Source organism: Thamnophis sirtalis, unplaced genomic scaffold (genome assembly GCF_051295495.1).
Source record: "Thamnophis sirtalis isolate CommonGarterSnake01/CBP01778 unplaced genomic scaffold, rThaSir2_p1.2 scaffold_5, whole genome shotgun sequence".
NCBI lineage: Eukaryota > Metazoa > Chordata > Lepidosauria > Squamata > Natricidae > Thamnophis > Thamnophis sirtalis.
The window spans coordinates 81519092-81541833 of NW_028261385.1; the positions used below are offsets into that span (position 1 = coordinate 81519092).

The 22742-nt window shown below is 39.5% G+C and overlaps 1 long non-coding RNA gene across 1 annotated transcript in view; it reads left to right on the plus strand.

Moving 5' to 3' along the window:
- Positions 1–22742, plus strand: part of LOC106544531 (uncharacterized) — a 112135-nt gene that overhangs the window by 30390 nt on the left and 59003 nt on the right. Inside the window, exon 3 of the long non-coding RNA XR_001313227.2 lies at positions 17712–17886. This is a non-coding gene — a long non-coding RNA (uncharacterized LOC106544531). The remainder of the gene's footprint in view (positions 1–17711; positions 17887–22742) is intronic.

The following is a 22742-nucleotide window of genomic DNA, read 5'->3' on the forward strand; positions in this document are numbered from 1 at the left end:
GTTGATATTTCTTCATCAGCTTGCTTTTTGTCCTGGATCCACAGCTCCGGGAGTGGGGTGGGGAAACAGTGTGATTCTGCTCTGGGTTGCTGTAACAGTAGGATAACAAAGCAAACCTTTGACATAGATTTGGATATTAACTAATGGAACTGGAGCACAGACTAATATGGGTCTGCACATTTTTTTTTTAAAATGAACTTCTGGTTTAGCAATTTGATTTGTAACCTCAAGCATAACCATACTTCATAAAATGGGAACATTTGAATATTCTGTACCCAAGATAAACCTAGCAGCTGGAAAACTTGCTGAACAGCCAGTGATGCACAACTATAGGACTTAGTTTTGATACACAAATGGGTTCTTCAACTATGGTTTTCTTTTCATTGAAAAGGAAGCCAACCCCCTGATGACAAAACAGTTCTCCTTTGCTTTTACTGCAGATTACTGCAGTAATCTGCAAAAAAGCAAGAGTACTTTTTGGGGATCACTTGAAGCTGGAAATAATTGATTCAGTTCCAAAATATTAAGCTTAAGAAAGCATGGAATGGATGCAGAAGTACTTTTGGTGGCATTTAATCAATAAATTATCATTTGTTTCTGTGGATTTTGTCTTTTGCAGGAGATAAAATTTCTCAGGTTTTCCATACACAAAAAAGAAAAACTAGAGATAGAGAGGAGAGGGATTATTCCTTATAATTTTTCCCAACATTGATGTAACTATCTGAAAATAAATAAATATAGTGTCTATTCAGATTTGTTTGCAGACTTGATATTAATACAAGGAAGTTATAGGGAAAGCAGGTATGGCTGGAAATGAGAATATGTCCTTCTGTTTTTTTGTCTATATACGTAGCTTTTTTTTGAGCTCCTGAACCCCATGACTAATCATAAATGTGTGGACTGATTCATAAAATAGTCTGCTGTTTAAATATCCTAGATGGAATGTCGGTGCCGTTGGTCCTGGCGGGAATCACCCACGCATGCGTAGTCCGACCAGCAGCTGAACTCCAGAACCTTCCTCCAGCACAATGAGTAACCCCTCCCAAATACCATGCCCTCCCTCCCCGTTTCATGGCAGCCGAAGCAACAGCAAAGCAGAGGCTTGACACAGTGTTTCCCAACCTTAGCAACTTTACAACATGTGGACTTCAACTTCCAGAATTCCCCATACAGTATGGCCGGCTGGGGAATTCTGGGACTTGAAGTACACATATCTCAAAGTTGCCAAGGTTGAGAAACACTATCCTTGAGTTAAAATTCATGGACAGGAATTTGAAGACTGTGTGTAAAGGTAATTCAAATAAAACACATTCTTCCAGAAAAGAAGGCAAAGTTTGTTGAACAATTCTGATGAACTTTGTTGATACAAAGGAGAAAGAAACTGAAAAAAGAAAATGATCTTCAAATTAAAGACTTGCTTGTTTGAACACAAAGTTCATAATAATAATAAATTATTTTTTTGCATTACGTCCTTAGGTTGGGATAAGCATACAACTGCAAATATTCAAGACAGCTAGGAATCACCCTCGTAATTTATATATTTCATATTTAAGATTTTGCAAAGGGCAATGACTTCTGAAAATTCAAAGCTCTGCAAAAGAGTGCCTTGAAATCTAAATAAGTTAAAAATAAAATAAAATAATGTTTAAAATGCTGTTGAAACAATTACAGGAAGCTGGTCTTTTAATATTGTTGTTTCTTGGTAAAACAAATTAATTGTAGTGATGCATTTAATACTAGAGAATCTTGCCACTGTATCTGCCTTTTGTACCTTTAGTAAGTTCAGTTTAATTATTATCTAATTATTTCCATGCTGTATAGCATTCTTATACTGAAACATCTCAAAATGATACAGCTTGAAACCCAGTGAAAGTGAAAGAAGATGTTGTTTCAGATGTTTAAAACAATTCAGATGTTTTAAGTAATAATGAATATCCACAAAGTGTAAATTCTAAATGCCAGTTTATGGTTGGCCAGGTGCGTGGAAAAAAACCAAGAGGTTTAGAGACTGGGATAATTCAGGATACTCAATATTTAGCTTTGACTTCCTACTTAATGGTTACAAGCACGACAAGTTTTCAAGTTGGTAGCTAAAAATGTCCTTGCACTTCTTTTTTACTCCAAAGGTGTATATCTCATCATGCTACAATATATATAGGGTAAATAGCTGTTCTACTTTGGCTGTTAGTAAAAACAGGAAAATTGGGGAGGGAGGAGAGAGAGAAAAAAAAAGAAAGAGAAAAAGAACACAAAATTAATGATTATTTAGGGTAGGACAGGCAACTATTTTTGGATCAAGGCTTGTATGAGCTGTCTCCTAATAGACAGTGGCAGTGCTGTTCCTTGGATTTGAATGGGAACACTAAGGAATGGCCCAAGACAATTTTTGGATAATCATGGACCCAGTTGGGAAGGCGAGTCTTGAAGACTCCTATTCCCTGTGGAAGTGATAGAAAAGTCACTGGGCGTGTACATCTTTCTGTCAGCTATTTAATTTTTGTAAGCATGCCTGGGATTTTAACTTTCACTTTTTGAGTTTATTGTTTTATTTTGTTTTTGTTTTTTGCCTAATAGACAGTGGCTTTCTGCTTGCAGGTTTTTGTTTCTTATTTTCCTTCAACTGGGCTGTTAGAATTTAGAAGCAAAAACTCCACTGCTGAGAGATTCAGACACAACTTTATTATTGTTGATATTTATTGATGCCACTGATTTTCAGCTGCAAATGTTCAATTTGGGAAGGGATTTGTGTTGGTGTGTTGTTTATTGTGACCTCAACTTATCACAATAAAGAAGGTGGCTAAGAATGGAATGGAATGGGGCATTCAAGATGTTATAAGTTGTTCCATTGTCAGAACAGAACAGAATAACAGAGTTGGAGGTCTTCTGATCCAATCTCCTGTTCAAGCAGGAGACCCTTTACTGTTCCTGACAAGTGGCAGTCCAATCTCTTCTTAAAAGCCTCCAGAGATGGAGCACTCACAACTTCTGAAGACAAGCTTTTTCCATTGGTTAATTGTTGTCATGGTCAGGAATATCTCCTTAGCGCTAGGTTGCTTCTCTCCTTGTTTAGTTTCCATCCATGGCTTCTTCTTGTCTTGCCTTCTAGTGCAGGGTTGTCAAACTTGCGGCCAGCAGGCCGGATGTGTCATGCGCTGTCCACGCCCTGCCTGGTTTAACGAAGGGGAAAAAAAGTCCCGATATGTCATGTGAAGCCGCCATGATGCTGCAAGTTTGAGAGCCCTATTCTAGTGCTTTGGGAAATAGTTTGAACCCCTCTTCCTTGTGGCAGACCCTCAAATATTGGAACACTGCTATCATGAGGACCCAGATTGTTTGGGGCAATCTGACTCTGTAAAACGGCTTAATGAGGGCTGTAAAGCACTTTGAAGCAGTATATAAGTCTAAGTGCTGTTGCCATTGCTACCATATTGCTGTTATGTCACCCCAAAACCTTCTTTTCACAAGACTAGACATACCCAATTGATTCTTCATATATATTAGCCCCAGCCCCCTAATCATTCTTGTTACACTCTTTCCAGAGTCTCAACATCTTTTTATGGTGAACTTCAGTAGCATGTGGCAGCATTTCAGAATGCTTCAGAAATGCTACATTTCTAGGGATTCCCCCCAGAGGCCAAGCTAAAGATGAATTCTCACATGCAAAATTAATTTTGCTCAGATGGGACAGGGAAAGTTTGTCTGGGTGGGTGGGTTGGAAATGAGGCTTGGGGAGAAATCCTGAGGATATCAGTCAGAACAACAACAAAGCTAGCAGGGGAATGACAACACCTGCCTGACCATCTGGCAGTCCCATGGCAAGGAAATGCCATGTTTGCTATGCCTAGCAAACAAATGTACTTTGCTAGGACCCCTGGCATACTGAAATGGAATATTGAAGTGTTTTTTTTAATGTCTCCTTTGACACACAACTGTAGCCAAACATGTATAATATATTCTCTTGCTTTGACTGGCAGGGGGTGCAGTTGTTGACCAGGCTAAAGTGGAATGTAACCTTTTCTCTCAAGAATTGGCAGTGACAGGATACGTCTCCTACTACAGCAGTTTAAATTTGGACACAAGTACTTCTCTAGTATTTGCAAAATTCCAAAAATCTCCTCATGAAGATTTTATTCATACATATACAAACATACACATTTGTCTCTCTCTGTGTGTGTTTACTCTCATTGTGTAGATTGCAATTCCTTACATTCTATAAAAGCAGATTCCATGCACTAGAGTGCTTGGACAAAATTATTTTGGTCTTGGAAGCCTTAATAATCGCTGCAAAATAGAAACCTGTTTCTCATTCACACACCCTTTGTACAGAATTCATCTCACATTGTTATCTCCATGGGCACAGTCAAATATACTCCTGAAGAAATAATGCCATAAAAATATTTTTTTGAATAAGGCTGGGCTCCAAAACCATGCCCCAAATCTAATTTCCCAAGATACATTTAGTTTGTTTGGTGCAGCTGGATTATCTTGGAGGTTATCTTGGATTATCTTGAATTTTTTTGGTCAGCAAAACAAAACAAAACAAAAGCTCCACTTTAGTTGTTAATGCAGAGTAATATAGATTTTGGTATTCAAACATCATCTGCCCACAATGTTTTGCAAGATATGAGGAGTGAGTCATTGACTGGGAAAAAGTGTGAAATATTTCTAAGGAAAACAAAACAAGGGGGAGAAAAGACAATGGTATCAGTCTTGTTTGAATCTAGAATGCCAGGCATACACATCCCTGGTCATATCTAAGATATCAGAAAAACAGTGCCACCATCCTTATTCTATTTTGGAGTCCCATCTGCTGAAGAACTGAAAACTCAGGAGTGCAAATATCACACAACTATGTTCTTATTCTTTCTTCATCAGAGCGCTTGACTCATTCATGGCCAAGTCACAGATGAACACAAGAGTGTATGACATTAACTTTAGGTCAATGTCACCTGCAATCCTGCCTGTGAGACTCAGGAATATGGTGAGGAATCAGAAGAGGGGACCACCACTAAATTGCTGGACGTCTGGAGAAGTTGAGTTTTAATTTCCACTCTGCCTCAATTTCTTAGTGCACTTCCAACAATATCTCCTACAACCTGAGGACTCTCCTTGATACCTTGCGTGAGATAAGGCAGTTTATTCTCCCTCATTGTCAAGATCTTTTATAGAAATTCATTTACTTCTTGCTTAAAAAGATGTAAAAATGTAATCACGGAGCCAAAAACAGGCTTGGTATTACTAACAAATCCTATCATGTGGATTTTTTTTTTAAAAAACATTTTTTTCTGTCAATTTTTCTCTCCAGGTTTTCTATTCAGCACTGCAATTGCATAATCTCTGATCCTCACATAGATTTTTAATTTTTTTTGCTGCTTTACATATTTATTTTTGGAAAGTATGTTTGTATTCCTACATATCTTTGCATCCTTCTATTAGTGACCCAGTTCTAGCAACAAAGCTAACCCCTAACCCCTGGGTTCATTAAGGGAGGGAAGGCTAAATAGTAAACCAGAACTTTCTCAGAAAAATAATATACTCAGATTGAGACAAAAAAGTATCCTAAGAGAAGCAGAGTCTAAACCTCCACTGTTTAGCACGGAAGAATCTGAAAATATGTTGGATTTCCACCACAAAAATAGACTTCCAGATTGTGACATCCTGTAATCCTTGTGTAGCAAAAACTGATAGTAAATAACAGAATGGGTTTGCTGGAATGGCAGCTTTGCTTCCAAAGTTGCTCAGAAAGACATTCTGGCTGTGGTCTACTTTAAACCAAAAACTTTGAACTCAGAAACTTATCATAGTGAATAAATTATGTAGTTCCTCATGAATCTGTTTTCTCTTCCTGGCTGACCTGGTTGGATAGTCTTGAACATGATTGTGCTTTAACCCACAAAGGTGCTTTTTTCAAGAGGCAACTAGACTTTCTGATTTTTCTTTGAAGACGTTTTGCTTCTCATTCAAGATGAGAAGCAAAATATCTTCAAATAAAAATCAGAAAGTCCAGTTGCCTCTTGAAAAAAGCACCTTTGGGACAACCATGACTTGAGAATCTCCATAGACGATTGTGCTTTAAATACTTGTAACCTTTTTCTTTCATGCTTTTATAGCTTTACTTGGTGGAACAATACTGTGTTGTGTGTGTTGTCTGCTGCTGAGCCTGTTGCAAGAATTCTTAAGACAATGATTTAACTTGAATTTTTGAAAAAGCCAACGGGAAAACAAATGGGTAAAAAAATGGGCACTTTTCATTTTTCCAGCCTGACATGACTTCTAGAAAGCTGCTGCCCTCTGCTGAGTCACAGAAAATATGACTGGACAAGGCCCGATCAGACCAGCCTTTTCCTCCAATCAGGCGTGAGCTGAGCAGTCAGCCCAGCTGTAGTGATTATCATTCCAAATCCATTTGTTCTGTGAGGTAGATGGGCATGTTAAAAACAGAGATGTGATAAATAAATAAAGAAATACAGTTTTTTAGGGTAACTTGCCAAAGTTTACTTCCTGAAGATTTCTTTGTGTGAAAGAAGAATCACTAATATGGTTCATGTTTCCTTCAAAACATTCTCTCTTTAAAATTGCTAGAAAGTTTAAACCAGAGGACTTTCATCTAATCCATAATTAACAATAGATAGTGACAATCATACTGGAAAGGAGCAACCTCCCCCCCCCCCAAAAAAAATGGCAAAGTAAAAAAATAATGTTGAATTAATATATCTTATGCACATGTATATAGAACAGGGCTCTTCAAATTGGCAACTTTAAGACTTGTGGAGCTCAACTCTGCATGGCTGGCTGAGGAATTGTGGGAACTGAAATACACAATTCTCGAAGTTGCCAATATGGAGACCCCTGTTTTATGCACATGTACATAAAATATATTAATTCAACATTATTTTTCAACTTTGCTCCTTTTGGTGCTTCTTACTGGCTTTATTGTCACAATCTATTGTTAATTATGGATAAGATGGATTAAACTTTCTAGCAATTTTAAAGAGAGAACATTTTGAGGGAAATGTGAACCATATTTCTTCTTGTTCTGTCACACAAAGAAAACTTTAGCAAGTCCACAAGTTTTAAAATTGCCAAGTTTGGAGAACCCTTGTATAGACCATCTAACCATTTCCTTCCTTCCTTCCTTCCTTCCTTCCTTCCTTCCTTCCTTCCTTCCTTCCTTCCTTCCTTCGTTTCTTCCTTCCTTCCCTCCCCTTCCTTCCTTCCTTCTTTCTCCCTCTCCCTCCCCCCTCTCTCTTTTTCTTTCTTTCCATCTTCTCCTTTTCATTGCTTTGTTAATTTACCACATCTCCTGCTGCGATCTGCTTGCTGAATGGAAAAAAAAGAAAACCACAATGGAACTTGTTTTGATCTCGATTCTTTCCCTGAAAACATACTATCTATTTTAAGGCAGTTAATGGCGAGTGGATTTTAGTGTGAAGAAACTGTAAGCTTGCAGGAACAATGTCAAAATGACCACACCCTTGTTTTACTGAAACTCACAGAAGAACAAGGGGCATGCATTTCTCTGTACTCTAAAAATCTCTCTTATGCTACTGTCTTTGCAGCCACTGCCTTTAACAAGCCTACCACATCTGCTGATTGCCAGCCAATCCACCCACATTCCTTAATGTTAATTTGCTCAAAAACCTAATTTTGTCATAAAAGTTGGCTCCTGTTTATAGTCAAAATCCTTCCTATTTCTTTTCAGGACATTTTTAGTTTCTGACAGTCTAAGAAAACAAGATAAAAAGCTTTATAAGTCAATCCATAATTTAAAACTGTATTAGCTACCGGTAATTCACCCTTTACTATATGGTATTTCACTGGAGCTGTTTCATACCTTTAAATGCTATGTTAGGACATAAGGCACATTCTTTAATACATAAAGTACAACTCACTACAAAGCACAATATATTTATAGCTTGTTCACACACAGTTGAATATGAGAGTCTTGTGAAAAGAATTTATTTAGGCTTGCATAGTCTCAGCATTATATCAAAAAATTAGGATACTAGAACCAACATGAATAACATGTGTATAAAAAGGTCTGTGGCTTTGAAGTTTCTATTTTATTTATGCAAGATACCAGCTAATCCTAAGTAGTAATATTTTCCATTAAGTTCAATATCTTGTAAATTGATTTTCAGCATAAAATAGCTGCACCAAACCACTTTCCCAAATATTAATAATGCTATCTGCTAATCAATCAAATGGATCTCTTTGAGGAAATTAATGTGCTAATTTACAGAAAGAAAACGGAAGTTGCATCCCCACCTGGGATGAATATTCATTTGACATTGAGATTGTAATCAGCAATTTTCTTGCAGTCAGGAGTTTAATTTCTCTCTCACACCCACACCCACACACTTTCTTTCTTTTTCTTTGGTTTTCTAAATGCTGCAGAGGATGTGAGCTACTAAGTGGGTGGAGCCACAATCCTGGCCTGGTTCAAGAGATGTATGTGGATTGTTGGGTATGATTTTTATTCTCCTTCTACATAAACCTTAAGAAAGACTGGCTGTGGCCAGTTATATGTACAGTAGATACAAAACTAAGAGGCAGAAAGGTAAAAATGGAAAGGAGGTTGATCTTGTTTGGTTTTTCAAATAAGATTTTTATCCCACCCCATCTCTCTCTCTCTCTGTCTCTGTCTATCTCTGTCTATCTCTCTCTGTCTATCTCCTTCATCCAAGCATGGGGATACCTCCATCATGATTACAGCACTATAATCATTATCTCTTACACTTCAGATAGTAATTAACTAGTTCCATTCCTAGTTTCTAGAGCAGTACTTTCACCACTACACCAAGACCACTACGGTCTTGTTTTATTTTTCCCAAAAAAGGATCTAAGGGAAAAGAAAGGGAAAACTATTTAGAATGTTACCTAGCTGCCTGTATTCTTAAACATAGTACAGTAGAATAGAATAGAATAGAATATACTTTATTTGTATGCTGCCCTTTTCCCTGAGGGGACTCAGGGCGGCTCACAATTTAGGGGGAGGGAAGGACAAGACAAGTACACACATGAAGACAGTACATCGTTAAAAAGCACAACAGTCATACTATTCGGGTGGGGTTGAAGTCTTTAGCCCCAGGCCTGTCGGGACAGCCAGGTTTTAAGGGCTATGCGGAAGGTCTGGAGGGTGGTGAGGGTACGAATCTCCATGGGGAGTTCGTTCCATAGGGTCGGAGCAGCCACCGAGAAGGCTCTCCTCCGAGTAGTTGCCAGTCGACATTGACCGGCTGATGGAATTCGGAGGAGGCCTAATCTATGGGATCTTATTGGCCTAGTGGAGGTAATTGGCAGTAGGCGGTCTCTCAAGTACCAATACCAATACCATGAAGGGCTTTGTAGGTGACAAGTAGTACCTTGAAGCGCACCCGGAGATCAACAGGCAGCCAGTGCAGCTCGCGGAGGATAGATGTTACGTGGGTGAAACGAGGTGCACCCACGATCGCTCGCGTGGCTGCATTCTGGACAAGCTGAAGCCGCCGAATACTCTTCAAGGGCAGCCCCATGTAGAGCACATTGCAGTATTCCAGCCTAGAGGTCACAAGGGCACGAGTGACTGTTGTGAGAGCCTCCCGGTTCAGTTAGGGACGCAACTGGTGCACCAGGCGAACCTGGGCAAATGCCCCCCTGGTCACAGCTGACAAATGGTGTTCAAAAGTCAGCTGTGGGTCCAGGAGGACTCCCAAGTTGCGGACCCTATCTGAGGGGCGTAGTATTTGGCCCCCCAGCCTGAGAGATGGAACACTTGGCCAATTAGTGGGAGGGAAGCACAGCAGCCACTCGGTCTTATCTGGATTGAGTACAAGCTTGTTAACCCCCATCCAGTCTCTAACAGCCTCAAGGCCCTGGCTCATCACGTCCATCGCTTCATTGAGTTGGCACGGGGTGGACAGATACAACTGTGTATCGTCCGCATACTGGTGGTATTTTATCCCGTGCCGCCGAATGATCTCGCTCAGCGGTTTCATGTAGATATTAAAAAGTAGGGGGGACAGGACCGAACCCTGCGGCACCCCATATGTTAGGGGCCTAGGGGTCGATCTCTGCCCTCCGACTAACACTGACTGCGACCTGCCCGAGAGGTAAGAGGAGAACCACCGTAAGACAGTGCCTCCCACCCCCACCTCCCGCAGTCGTCGCAGAAGGATACCATGGTCGATGGTATCGAAAGCTGCAGAGAGGTCAAGGAGTACCAGGATGGAGGCATGGCCTCCATCCCTGGCTCTCCAGAGATCATCGGTCAATGCGACCAAAGCGGTTTCTGTGCTGTAGCCAGGCCTGAAGCCCGACTGGAATTGATCAAGATAACTGGCTTCCTCCAAGGACCGTTGGAGCTGAAAGGCCACCACCTTCTCAACAACCTTCCCCACAAAGGGGAGGTTGGAGACTGGACGATAGTTGTTTAGAACGGCTGGATCCAGAGATGGTTTCTTCAGGAGGGGTCTCACCACCGCCGCCTTTAAAGCGGGGGGAAAGACCCCCTCCCGAAGGGAGGCGGCAACAACCGCCTGGATCCAGCCCCGTGTCACCTCCCTGCTGTTAACAACCAGCCAGGAGGGGCACGGGTCCAGCACGCATGTGGAGGCACCCACAGCTCTCATAGCCTTGTCCACGTCCTCAGGGGTAACAGCTTGAAAATCAATCCAGCGATGACCTACCAGATTATCCCTTAGTGCCTCGGCTGGTTCTGCAGGATTGGAGTCCAGGTCCCCCCGAAACCGAGCAACTTTATCCGCGAGGAACTGGACGTAGTCCTCAGCCCTGCCCTGCAAAGGATCACCCGTATCCCTCTTATTTAGGAGGGAACGGGTTATCCTGAACAGGGCGGCTGGGCGCGACTCAGCGGAAGCAATCAGAGTGGCAATGTAAGTTCTTTTTGACGTCCTGATTGCCCGGATGTACTCTCTGATGCAGGATGTTAAAAGTGCTCGGTTCGATTCGGATTTACTGGATCTCCATTGGTGCTCTAGGCGTCTCTTTCGGTGCTTCATCTCCCGGAGTTCCTCAGTAAACCAAGGGGCCCTCCTGGATCCACTGCCTCGGAGCGGCTGTAGAGGCGCAATCCGGTTAAGAGACTCCGTCGCTACCGAGTTCCAAGCAGCAACCAGATTCTCCGCCGGAATGCGGGCGAGGGTATCAGGGATAACCTCAACCTCCGTCTGGAACCCCAAAGGGTCCATAAGTCGCCTGGGGCGGAACCACCTGGTTGGTTCCTCCTCCCTACAGTGGGGGTTTGGTCTCTGAAAGTCAAGCCTCAGTAGGTAGTGGTCTGACCACGACAGGCGTACGATCTCACTCCCCCTCAGAACAAGATCACAAGTCCACTGCTCCGAGAGAAATACGAGGTCGAGCATGTGACCCGCCAAGTGGGTTGGGCCCCGAATTACTTGGGTCAAGCCCATGGCTGTCATGGAAGCCATGAACTCCTGCGCTCCATCAGAGTGTTCACCGAGCGAAGGCAAATTGAAATCCCCCAGAACCATAAGCCTGGGGAACTCAATTGCCAGCTCGGCTACCGACTCGAGGAGCGAGGGGAGGGCTGCTGCAACGCTGTTGGGAGGCAGGTACGTTAACAGCAGACCCACTTGACCCTTGAGGTCCAACTTCACCAGCAGGGACACACACCCGACAAGCTCCGGAGCAGGGATCCTATGAGGTACTAGAGACTCTCGGATAACAATGGCCACACCCCCACCCCTTCTCTGAGCTCTCGGCTGATGGAGCACCTGAAAACCCTCTGGGCACATCTCTACGAGGGGGACTCCTCCCTCCGGGCCCAGCCAGGTTTCAGTAATACATGCCAGGTCTGCCCTCTCGTCTAAAATTAAGTCCCGGACGAGAGGAGCCTTGTGAACTACAGACCTGGCATTTAGCGACAACAGCCTGAGACCAGGGCCCTGACTACTCGCGCCATCTGGCCTTGGAGTGGGACTCATAGGGCCGGAAGGAGGGATCTCTGTAATGTAGCAAGCCCTCCTTCCCCGGTAATGGCCAGCCCTAAAGTAATAGAAAGTAGAATACAAAAATGGTTATCTACCACTTCCAATATTTGAACTTACTCATTAGGGGAAGACTATTTTCTCCTGTACTGATGAAAGCTGAACGCTTCATGCAAATGCAGTATCCACACAATAAATTTCCCATCTTTTGTGGACTGTATTTCAGTGCATCTTATTGGTACTCATCCACTCAATGATCAATCTAGGCACCGATTCAGATTCAGCCATGAGATTGTATTCATTTCCCACCAATTTAACCATTTTTCCTCCACAGGGAAAAAAAATTTCGCCAGAAAATTGAAGACAAGATGTTAAGGGCTTGCATAACAGGGTTTCCTTCAGTTTAGACCTCTAGTATTCCTACATTCCTTCCACTAAGTGACTAGTGGAACTTGGCTATATATATCATAGCACCTATGTCACTGGGCCAAGCAATGCTACTATTAGAAACTGGTGTCAGGGCAGATACATCATCCTCAGAATGCAATATTCTCAGTCTCCATTCCAGGATATTGGCATGATAAACAGCAGCCAAAGAGCACAATTTTCACTGTTCTTTAAATGTCATTAAAAAAACAACAACGTATGAATTGTGGAAAAATAGAATTGGGTATAATGCAAATTGTTACACCAGGTTTGTATGCCAAGATAGATAACAAAATCACACATAGTACTGTATTTTTTTTCATGGTAGAAAGTACCTATGAGGAAAATAAATAAATAAAGGCAACAAGAACTTGGAATTTTGATCTCGCCACCATCAGCTGATAAGACTGTCACCTGACAGATTTTTTTAACCAAACCAGGAAACAAACTGGAAGGGGAAAAAAAGCTATGTGATTACATAACATGCAAAAAATCTTTTATTGCTTATTAAAGTGCATATCTTTTAATACTTACTAGAATGTTGAATGTTTTTGTTTATTATCCCTGATACAAATATCAAAGTACTTACCTTTGATCCCTCACCTGAAACTCAACTTTCCTTAGGCTATTGTCCTTGAGATGTATTGTACTCCTCTAAGAATTACTAATCAGCAATTCTTGTGGGCGTTGAAAAATTCTTAACCTGCTGGGGCACAAAACAGAAGGGAAAAAACATGTGGTAAATTTTTACCAATCTGACCAATATTTATTTTTTGGTCCTTGCCCACATGCAGACAAATTAAACACTTCATAACAAGCACGAGGTCAAACCTATTTTAAATTTCACAAAATCAGTTGAATTTGTGCATGTAAGTATGTGTTATATCTATTACATGATTTAGAAGCTATTCTCCCCTAAGCATCTCTGGATGGGTTACATTTTAAAAAGCAGGAAATACAACTAATATATAGATCATACACCCAGAATACAAACCACGCATAATGAGCAAAACATCCTACAGAGACTCAACAGCCACCTTACTACAGGAATGGGACAGAAATTTGGTTTTCAGTAACTATTTGAATATCATCAGGGTGGAAGCCATATAGATCTATGAATTATAAAGAAAAATAGTTTGGCATCATGATTTAAGGCAACATGCTAGAAACTGGGAGAATGTAAGTTCTAGTCTCACTTTAGGCACAACGTCAGCTGGGTCGCCATCTTTTAGCCCTAGGAAGGAGTAGTGGCAAACCACTTATGAAAATCTATCCAAGAAAAGTGCAAGGATTAGTCCAGGTAGTTCCAGGAGTCAATGCTGACTGGAAGGAAACTTATCTATATATTTATTTTGTCCAACCCACTACTCAGTGAGACTCCACTAAATCAGTATTTCTCAACCTTAGGAACTTTAGGAAGTATGGACTTCAACACCCAGAATTCCTCAGCCATCACAAATCCTGAGAATTCTTAGAGTTGAAACCCACATCTTAAAGTCCCTAAGATTGAGAAACACTGCACTAGATGCAAAGACTAGAAAGCTAATGATGAAAGATGATTAACAAACCAGAAATAAATACAGGTATAAAGTCATATAGAAGAATACATATTGTAAGCAATATTACTACCAGAATGTATAAAAGTGTAAATTAAAATATATAGAATGACAAATGTATGGAGAACTATGTTAGAACCATGGAGACAATAGCAATAGCAATAGCAGTTAGACTTATATACAGCTTCATAGGGCTTTCAGCCGTCTCTAAGCGGTTTTACAGAGTCAGCATATTGCCCCCAACAACAATCCGGGTGCTCATTTTACCCACCTCGGAAGGATGGAAGGCTGAGTCAATCCTGAGCCGGTGATTTTTGAACAGCCGAACTGCAGAACTGCAGTCAGCTGAAGTAGCCTGCAGTGCTGCATTTAACCACTGCGCCACCTCGACTCTTTTCAATAGATATACGTTTGTTGTATAATATCAAGTTTTTATATTTTTTCCTTTTTTATTATTTTTTGCATTGTCTATATTGTATAAATAAGAGAAAAATGGATATAATTAGGATATATATCATGTATATCTTAAAAGTTGCTGATATAACCAGTATATTGCTGTTGCAAAGTTGAAACTGTGATGTAAAATGAAGAAAAATGAACAATATCTTTTTTTTTTAAAAAAAGAGAACACTGCACTTTATTAACTCCATAGACCAGGGGTGTCAAACTTGCATCATCATGGTGTCATCATGTGACATAGCATGACTTTCCCCCTTTTACTAAACCAGGCATGGGTGTGGCCAGTCTGTGATGCATCTGGCCCATGGGCCGGGAGGTTGGCAACCCTGCCATAGACTATATGAATTGAACAAGTTGTAAGAATGCCTCCAGGATTCATAAGCTTTCTTGTACAGGTGAAACTTGAAAAATTAGAATATCGTGCAAAAGTTCATTTATTTCAGTAATGCAACTTAAAAGGTGAAACTAATATATGAGATAAGACTCATTACATGCAAAGCAAGATAGTTCAAGCCGTGATTTGAAAACCCCAAATCCACCATCTCAGAAAATTAGAATATTAATGAAACACAGTGGTCCTAAGTTCTGTTGCTCAGTGGTCCAAAGTCCTCTTTTCTGATGAGAGCAACTTTTGCATCTCATTTGGAAACCAAGAACCCAGAGTATGGAGGAAGAATGGAGAGGCCAATCAAGCACAGTAATCCTACGGTCATTGAACCAGTTTTTGGTGCTTTTGGCAAAAGTTGCTCTCATCTGAAAAGAGGACTTTGGACCAAGGAGCAACAGGACTTTGGACCACTGTGCTTCATTAAGACCAGGATCAATGCAGCCGTCTACCAGGAGATTTTGGAACACTTCATGCTTCCTTCTGCAGACGAGTTTTATGGGGATGCTGACTTCATTTTCCAGCTGCCCACACTGCCAAAAGCACCAAAACCTGGTTCAATGTCTGTGGGATTACTGTTCTTGATTGGCCAGCAAACTCGCCTGACCTGAACCCCATAGAGAATCTTTGGGGCATTGCCAAGAGAAAGATGAGAGACATGAGACCAAACAATGCAGAAGAGCTGAAGGCCGCTATTAAAGCATCCTGGTCTTCCATAACACCTCAGCAGTGTCACAGGCTGATAGCTTCCATGCCACACCGCATTGAGGAAGTAATTGCTGCAAAAGGGGCCCAAACCAAGTACTAAGTACATATGCATGCTTATACTTTTCAGAGATCCAATATTGTTCTAGGTACAATCCTTTTTTCATTGATCGCATGTAATATTTTAATTTTCTGATATGGTGGATTTGGGGTTTTCATGAGCTGTATGCCATAATCATCACAATTATGACAAATCACAGCTTGAACTATCTTGCTTTGCATGTAATAAGTCTTATCTCATATATTAGTTTCACCTTTTAAGTTGCATTACTGAAATAAATGAACTTTTGCACGATATTCTAAATTTTCGAGTTTCACCTGTATATTGAGAACTCTAGAGGCAGGAGTTTTGTTGTCAGACTATTATTGGGGTGGTACTTGTTGGTGTTATAAGTGGGACCAAAGAATAGAGCAGGCTCAAGCAAAAGTCTGCAATCAAGTTGCTATCCATGAACATAATAATGCCTTTTGAGTTCAGTGAACCAATCAATAGTTTCCTTTGATCATCACACATAATCTCTTTGTGTGAAAGTAATAGGAAGATTAGACTTCTCAAATTAAAATAAAATCGCTTTCAGTTGTTACCTAAAATGACTAAAAAGAGCTTACACCCATTCAATCAGACTATCTGACTGTGAGCCATTTTAGTATCTATTACTCATCGCTTCCTAATTACAGTATCAGTCGGTGATTCACATGTGTACAAAGACATCATCGGGATTCAGTGAAATTGCCACCATTCATAATATTGTATTGGCCATTTCCAATGGGAACCTCAAAACCTAAACACCATCCTGCATATAAGCTGCTCAGATTAATGGCAGCAACACATAGAATATTAATCACCAAATGCTGATTATATTTGCTACTCCTATGTTCTGTCTGGTAAGTAGGCAGGAAGAAGAGAGAGAAAACCTTTTGTCAGGTTCAAGATGCACGCAAATGTCTTTTTGGACTTAAAAGCAGGATCTGAGTCAGGAGCAGAGATACATTATCACAAAACAGAAAAAGGAGAGTTAATGGTTATGCAATGTTTAGTGTTGGATGAGTTAATCAAACATGTTAAAGTTCAAATAAAGCTGATTGTATATGATAATGAAGCTGAATACAGGTAGTCCTCAGCTTATGACCACAATTGAGCCCAGAGTCTATGTTGCTAAGTGAGTAATTTGTTAAGTGAGTTTTGTCCCATTTTATGAATTTTATTGCCACAGTTGTTAAGTGAATCATTGCAGTTGTTAAGTTAGTAAAACACTTGTTAAGTTAATCTGGCTTCCCCATTGACATTGTTTGTCAGAAGGTTGCAAAAGGTGATCACATGACCCCAGGACTCTGCAACCATCATAAATATGAACCAATTGTCAAACATCTGAATGTAAACCATGTGACCATGGGGATGCTGCAATGGTATAAGTGTAAAAAGTGCTCATAAGTCGCTTTTTTCAATGCCATTGTAACTTTGAACGGTTGCTAAATGAATGTTGTGAGTCGATGACGACCTGTATATTGGGCCAATATTTTCTACACTAGAAAATAGCTTTGCTCTGACAATCCTAATTAGGGCTAAAAACTGCAAAGTCTTGTGTGCGGAATTTTTTAAGCTTAACAATGTTGATTATAGGAACATGGGTTTGTTTGCAAAGTGAAAAAGATATTTTTCAGATCAGACTGGACAACTTTTTCTGACATTCGTGGGGGATGAAGAATCAGGATGTTGTTTGCCACTAACATCTCAACCTGACTTTCTCAGTGGCAGCCTGTGAGTTATTGTAGGTAGCGAAGCTTTTGTTTGTTTTTCCACTAGCTTCGGAAAACGTGATTCACATCATTATTGCAGGAATCTGCTTTCTCTCTTTTTGGCTTGCAAGAGCTCATCACAGCTGCTTGGCAAGCTCTAAGCTTTTTGAAACTTAAACAAGAAGTGGGAAGTGGAACAATTTTTCATCCATTCCAAAGCATGCACTGGGAAAAAGTAAATAGAGAATCCTAGGCAGATGCCCCCCCCCCCACATTTTTCTTGGCTGGGAAAAATCAGTTTCTATCTATAATTGTACTAAAGGACAAGTGGCATGTTTTCCTAGTCAGCAGTTATTGTGATCAGTGTCACAATATGTATGGTATGTGTGTTTGGCAATATGAGATAATTTGTGAAAACAATTTTGCCTCCAACAGGTAAATTGAGATGGAGACCTGGAATGGATTGAGAAACTGCCTGTCAATAGCGGATAAGCCATACGAATTGGTCCTAATCTTCTTTAGATGTCTTTGTCACCATCTGAAACATTTGAAAGTCTTTGTCACCATCTGAAGCATTTGAAAGAAGAAGAAAAAAGGCACCATTCCTAAGGTAGATCTCAAAATATTTCTCAAATGAATTTTTCTGTGAGAATTGCATTGTTAAGTGGGTTTTGCCCTATTTTACGAACTTTCTTGCCACAGTGATTAAGAGAATCGCTACAGTTATTAAGTTAGTCACACGGTTGTTAAATGAATCCAGTTTCCCCATTGACTTTGCTTGTCAAAGGTCGCAAAAGTTGATCACATGACCCACCCACCCCTCCCCAGACACTGCAACATCATAAATATGAGTCAGTTGCCAAACATCTGAATTTTGATCATGTGACCATGGGGATGCTGCAATGGTTGTAAGTGTGAAAGACGGTCATAAGACTTTTCCTTCAAAGTAACTTTGAACAGTCACTAAATGAACTGTTGTAAGTTGAGGTCTATCTGTATTTAAAATGTATAAATAGTGGATGTAATTATGAATCTGATAAGCCCTTTTTCAATTTTTTCATACTAAAATATGGACTGTGTTTGCAAGAAAAGGCTAATCAGGTCATTCCCTTCCATTCACACCCAATGGAAGTGTCATCCATCTACAACAGTGGTTTCCAACATGGGGTCCACACCCCACAGGGTGTTTGATTTTTAATGGGGGCAACTTGTTTAAACCAAGTTAATGGCCTTTTAGGCTTCCTCCGCGTGAGTAGAGTTCACTTTTTGAGTAAAGTAAGAATTATATGTCACAGGAGGGGGGGCATCAGGATTTTAGAGATGCTTAGGTGGGTCATGGCCAAAAAAAAGTTGGGAACCACTGATCTACGATCACTTCCTTTTCCACTCTCCATTGGCTTCCCTAGCAAACTGAAATTATATCCAAATATCACCTGTTAGGACATCACAGTACTTCCATGTACTTTATGTACTTCCATCCCAACATCTGTTGCAAGCAGTTATAGAGTTTGTGTCATGTGGTATATTCAGTTCTTTTCTCCCATAGATGTCAGTTCCTGCAAAATCCCTCCCTTCCAATATTTGCCCCTTCCGAAAGATCCTGTCTTTCTAAAATGTGAACACAGTTAATAGAATAAATTTGTTTAACACATAGGCAAATATTTGCATGATATTTGACTTCCTGTTGAAGTCCTTTTCTCTTTGCTTGCTCCTTATGTTCATGTTTCAGGAGCTAGTACATTGCATTATATGGAATTAAAAAGCTCTTTTATTAAAACTCTCAGAGCTGGCTTCTTTCCAGAGAACAATGACATTATTAATCAAGCAGGATACCATGTTGGAATAAGATCACTATTTGAGTAGTGTGTTTGTTCTGCTGGGTGTTACCCATGCATAGAGTTGCTGAGTGTCTTAATTATAAATTTGTGGTGAACATTGCCTAAATTACTGGAGCCAAATAGCAGACAATGCAAAGAGTATTAAATAAATGTTTTCATGAACATTTGCCATTTGTTGTCTTCTCCAGATATAAGAACTCCACCTAGATTTCAATGGGAGTTGTCTGATACAATATACTCAAACAGGTTTCTTCTTGGCACAAAGTCTATTATTGTCTCTCATTTGGCACTTAACAATTCACAGAAATAAGAACATAATTGGTAAAGATGTGTTAAAGAATATATATACACATTGGGAACAATGCATAAATTAAAATGGATATTAGGGGCTTGTTGCACGGGCCAGAAAAATTGGCTGAGACCTGAATCCAGAGCTTTGGGAGTGATCGAAAATGTGGTCTGAAATTTTGATACTTGCCTTGAACTGGAGTGATATTTATTGTAAAAGAACCTACTTTGTTCCATTGTTTAGTATGAGAGTTGTACAACTGGTATGTTTTGTCATTTTTTTAAAAAGTAGAATTAAATGCAATTTGCAGAAAATTAAGTTTTATGTGAGGTTGAAGCTGACAGAATTTCATAGCAGCTCATAAAAGAGAGATTTGATATATATATATATATATATATATATATATATATATATATATATATATATATATGTATATGTATATATTGTTTTTTAGAAAACAGTTTTAGTAGTAATTACAATGAAGAACACCTATGCTAAATTTCAGCTGGGGATTTTTGTGCAAAGGGAAGTAGCATTCATAAGGAATGGCACTAGCATATGCAACAAAAACGAATTCTTTGTGTGTCCAATCACACTTGGCCAATAAAGCATTCTATTCTATTCTATTCTATTCTATTCTATTCTATTCTATTCTATTCTATTCTATTCTATTCTATTCTATTCTATTCTATTCTATTCTATTCTATTCTATTCTATTCTATTTCTAACCTGGTTTCACTTGTGCTGCTGTAATTGACTCCATCCATCTTAGACTCCATCCCGTTCTCTTTCCTTCCACCCATCCCTTCATTAAACCCTTCTCTAGAGAGCCAGGTCTCCACATAATGTGCCCAAAGCATGGTAATCTAAACCTAATCTTTTATGTCTTGAGTGAGAACTCTGGGTTGGACTCTGTATTTATTTGCTTTGCTATTCATAATTTCCTCTAACACCAAAGTTCAAAAACGTCATAATTCCTTCTATTTTTTTCCTCAAAACCTAATGTTGCATATAAGACCTCATAAATAATGGAAAGTTGTGAACAAGAAAAACATCTGAATTTTTCAGTGATTTTATTAAAAAAAATAAATATGGAAAGAATATGTGAAAATCTGTAAAAAGATATGATCTTGACATAAAACAATTCTCACATTTATAGTTTCTTGAATAAGTTTTGTTTTCATTGAAAGTTATACTGCCCTAACGTTGTCCTGTCTATTAACATTTGGTTCTAACAAATCAATTGGATAATAGAATGCTTGGGAACATTCTATGACACCAATGTTTCAGTATGGCATTTCAATCTGCAGTAAGAAAGATAATTAGATCTCATGTTGGAAGGTGACTTTAAAATCCGAGTTTAGTTGGTAAATCTTAAAGACAAAGAAAAATGTCTAAACTCATTTTTGTAATTAAACAAAATATAAAATTGCTATTAAAATCTCTATTTGTCTCATCTTTACTTAGTAACAGTTTCACACCACCTGCACAGTGTCAAATATTTTGAAACTAATATAATCAGAATGGGACCATAAATTACAAATATTTTAAAATAATTTTTGGATGCCCTGTGAATGCATGTATGCATGATCTAGTCTTTGTTCTGAAAAAATGTAGTACTCCAAGCAAGACTTAAAACCCAACAAACATTTTTACCTTTTATGGTAAATATGAAACTAGTGCATCTGACACAGATATTCAGAAAAGGTCAGGTTTAAGCCTAAATAGATACTATCTGAAATGAGAAATTATTTCTCCTTTAATCTCTAGCAAATAAATGAGCTAAAATGAATTGCATGTTTTTACTTCCTGAACATTCCAGGATAAGCCAACCCCCTCCTCCCTGCCAAAAAAACCCACACCACAACAGAAGGACACAGATTAAACCATATGATCTACTGTTATTCTTGTGTCTGTCTCTACTGCTTCCTTTTCTAATGCAGCTGTTCAGATACTGTCAGCATATGAATTATGATAATGTACGTAACAGTAGATCATTGCTACTGATTTAAAAGTGGAAATCTGTGGCATGTGGATATCAATGGATACCTATTATAGCTCCAAGAATTCTTGGTTAAATCATAAGATGTTATTGACATTTACATTATGGTTTGTAATAAGCTCTTTTGTTCTATTGTCTTAAGATCTGAAATATTTTCCTTCGAGTCCTATTGGGTTTGTCTTAGCCATCTCTCCCAAATCAAGTTTATTGCTGAGATTGTCTATCTCTGACTGTCTCTTGAAGTTTCATCCTTGTAGAAAGAATGTGAACCCAAATAAGACTTGTATGTTTGCTTACTATGACAGTTCAAATAATTTCAGACAGCCACAATACAATGCACACTAGGTTTTATTCTACTAATTGTGGCTCAAAGATGCTTCATTACACATTCTTTAAGGATATACTTTATTTTCATGGCCCAGCCATGAAAAGATATGGAGGATATAGCCGAAGGATCTGACCTTCCTTACATTACTTTTACCTGATCTCCTTTACCCTCCTGAATAAGTTGAGGGTTGGATTGCTTGACTGTAAAACCAATATATTCAAGTGGAGGCTCTTAACAGGGTAACAACATGCTATGTGACTAAGGAGAAAAACAGAGCCTGGGCCCATCTGTTGTATGTTGGCTACTACCAGGAACATGTATCAGTAATAACGTACTTTTGGCCAATGTCAAAGCCAAGAAAGAGGCTTCATTCTGGCAGTTTAAAGTTTGGTCTCAACACGGAAGAAGAAATGGCATAGCTTCCTATTTATCTCAAGCTCATAGCCATTGTGCCTAAATTTGTCTTTAAATGATAATACGTTAAGATAATTTTCTCAACACAACTTTGATTGCATGCAAAGTTTGGGGTGTTTGATGATCATGACAGAATTTTCTAGACTTCAACTATTCAAGTGTTGATGCCTTTCTGCTCTTCCTTCAACTTGGTGAATTTCTTCCATGGCTTGGGCAACAGGAGAGTTCAGCCACCAGGTCTCTGCCTCCATCTCCCCATGCCCATGGAGGAGACATTGCAGATCTATGGGATAGTAGAAGCTTCCAGGCATAGCTCCTTCATCTGATATATGTAGATGGGCTGACCTAGCAGGCTCCTACTTTGCCGGGCAACCCTTTTCACTTTGGCCCTGTGGATCAGGAAATCTGTGCATTGAGTAGGGATTTTGAAAGATCATGGTTTGACAGATGGTTAAGCCCGTGAATCTAGCCATCTGTCAAAACTTGCCCTACTCCTCCTGTCCCAAACCATGTTGTTATTATTTTATTAAATTTTATTTGCTATTCAACTTCAGTGGATTCCAGGCAGCTCCAATATACTCTGACTGGGTATTAA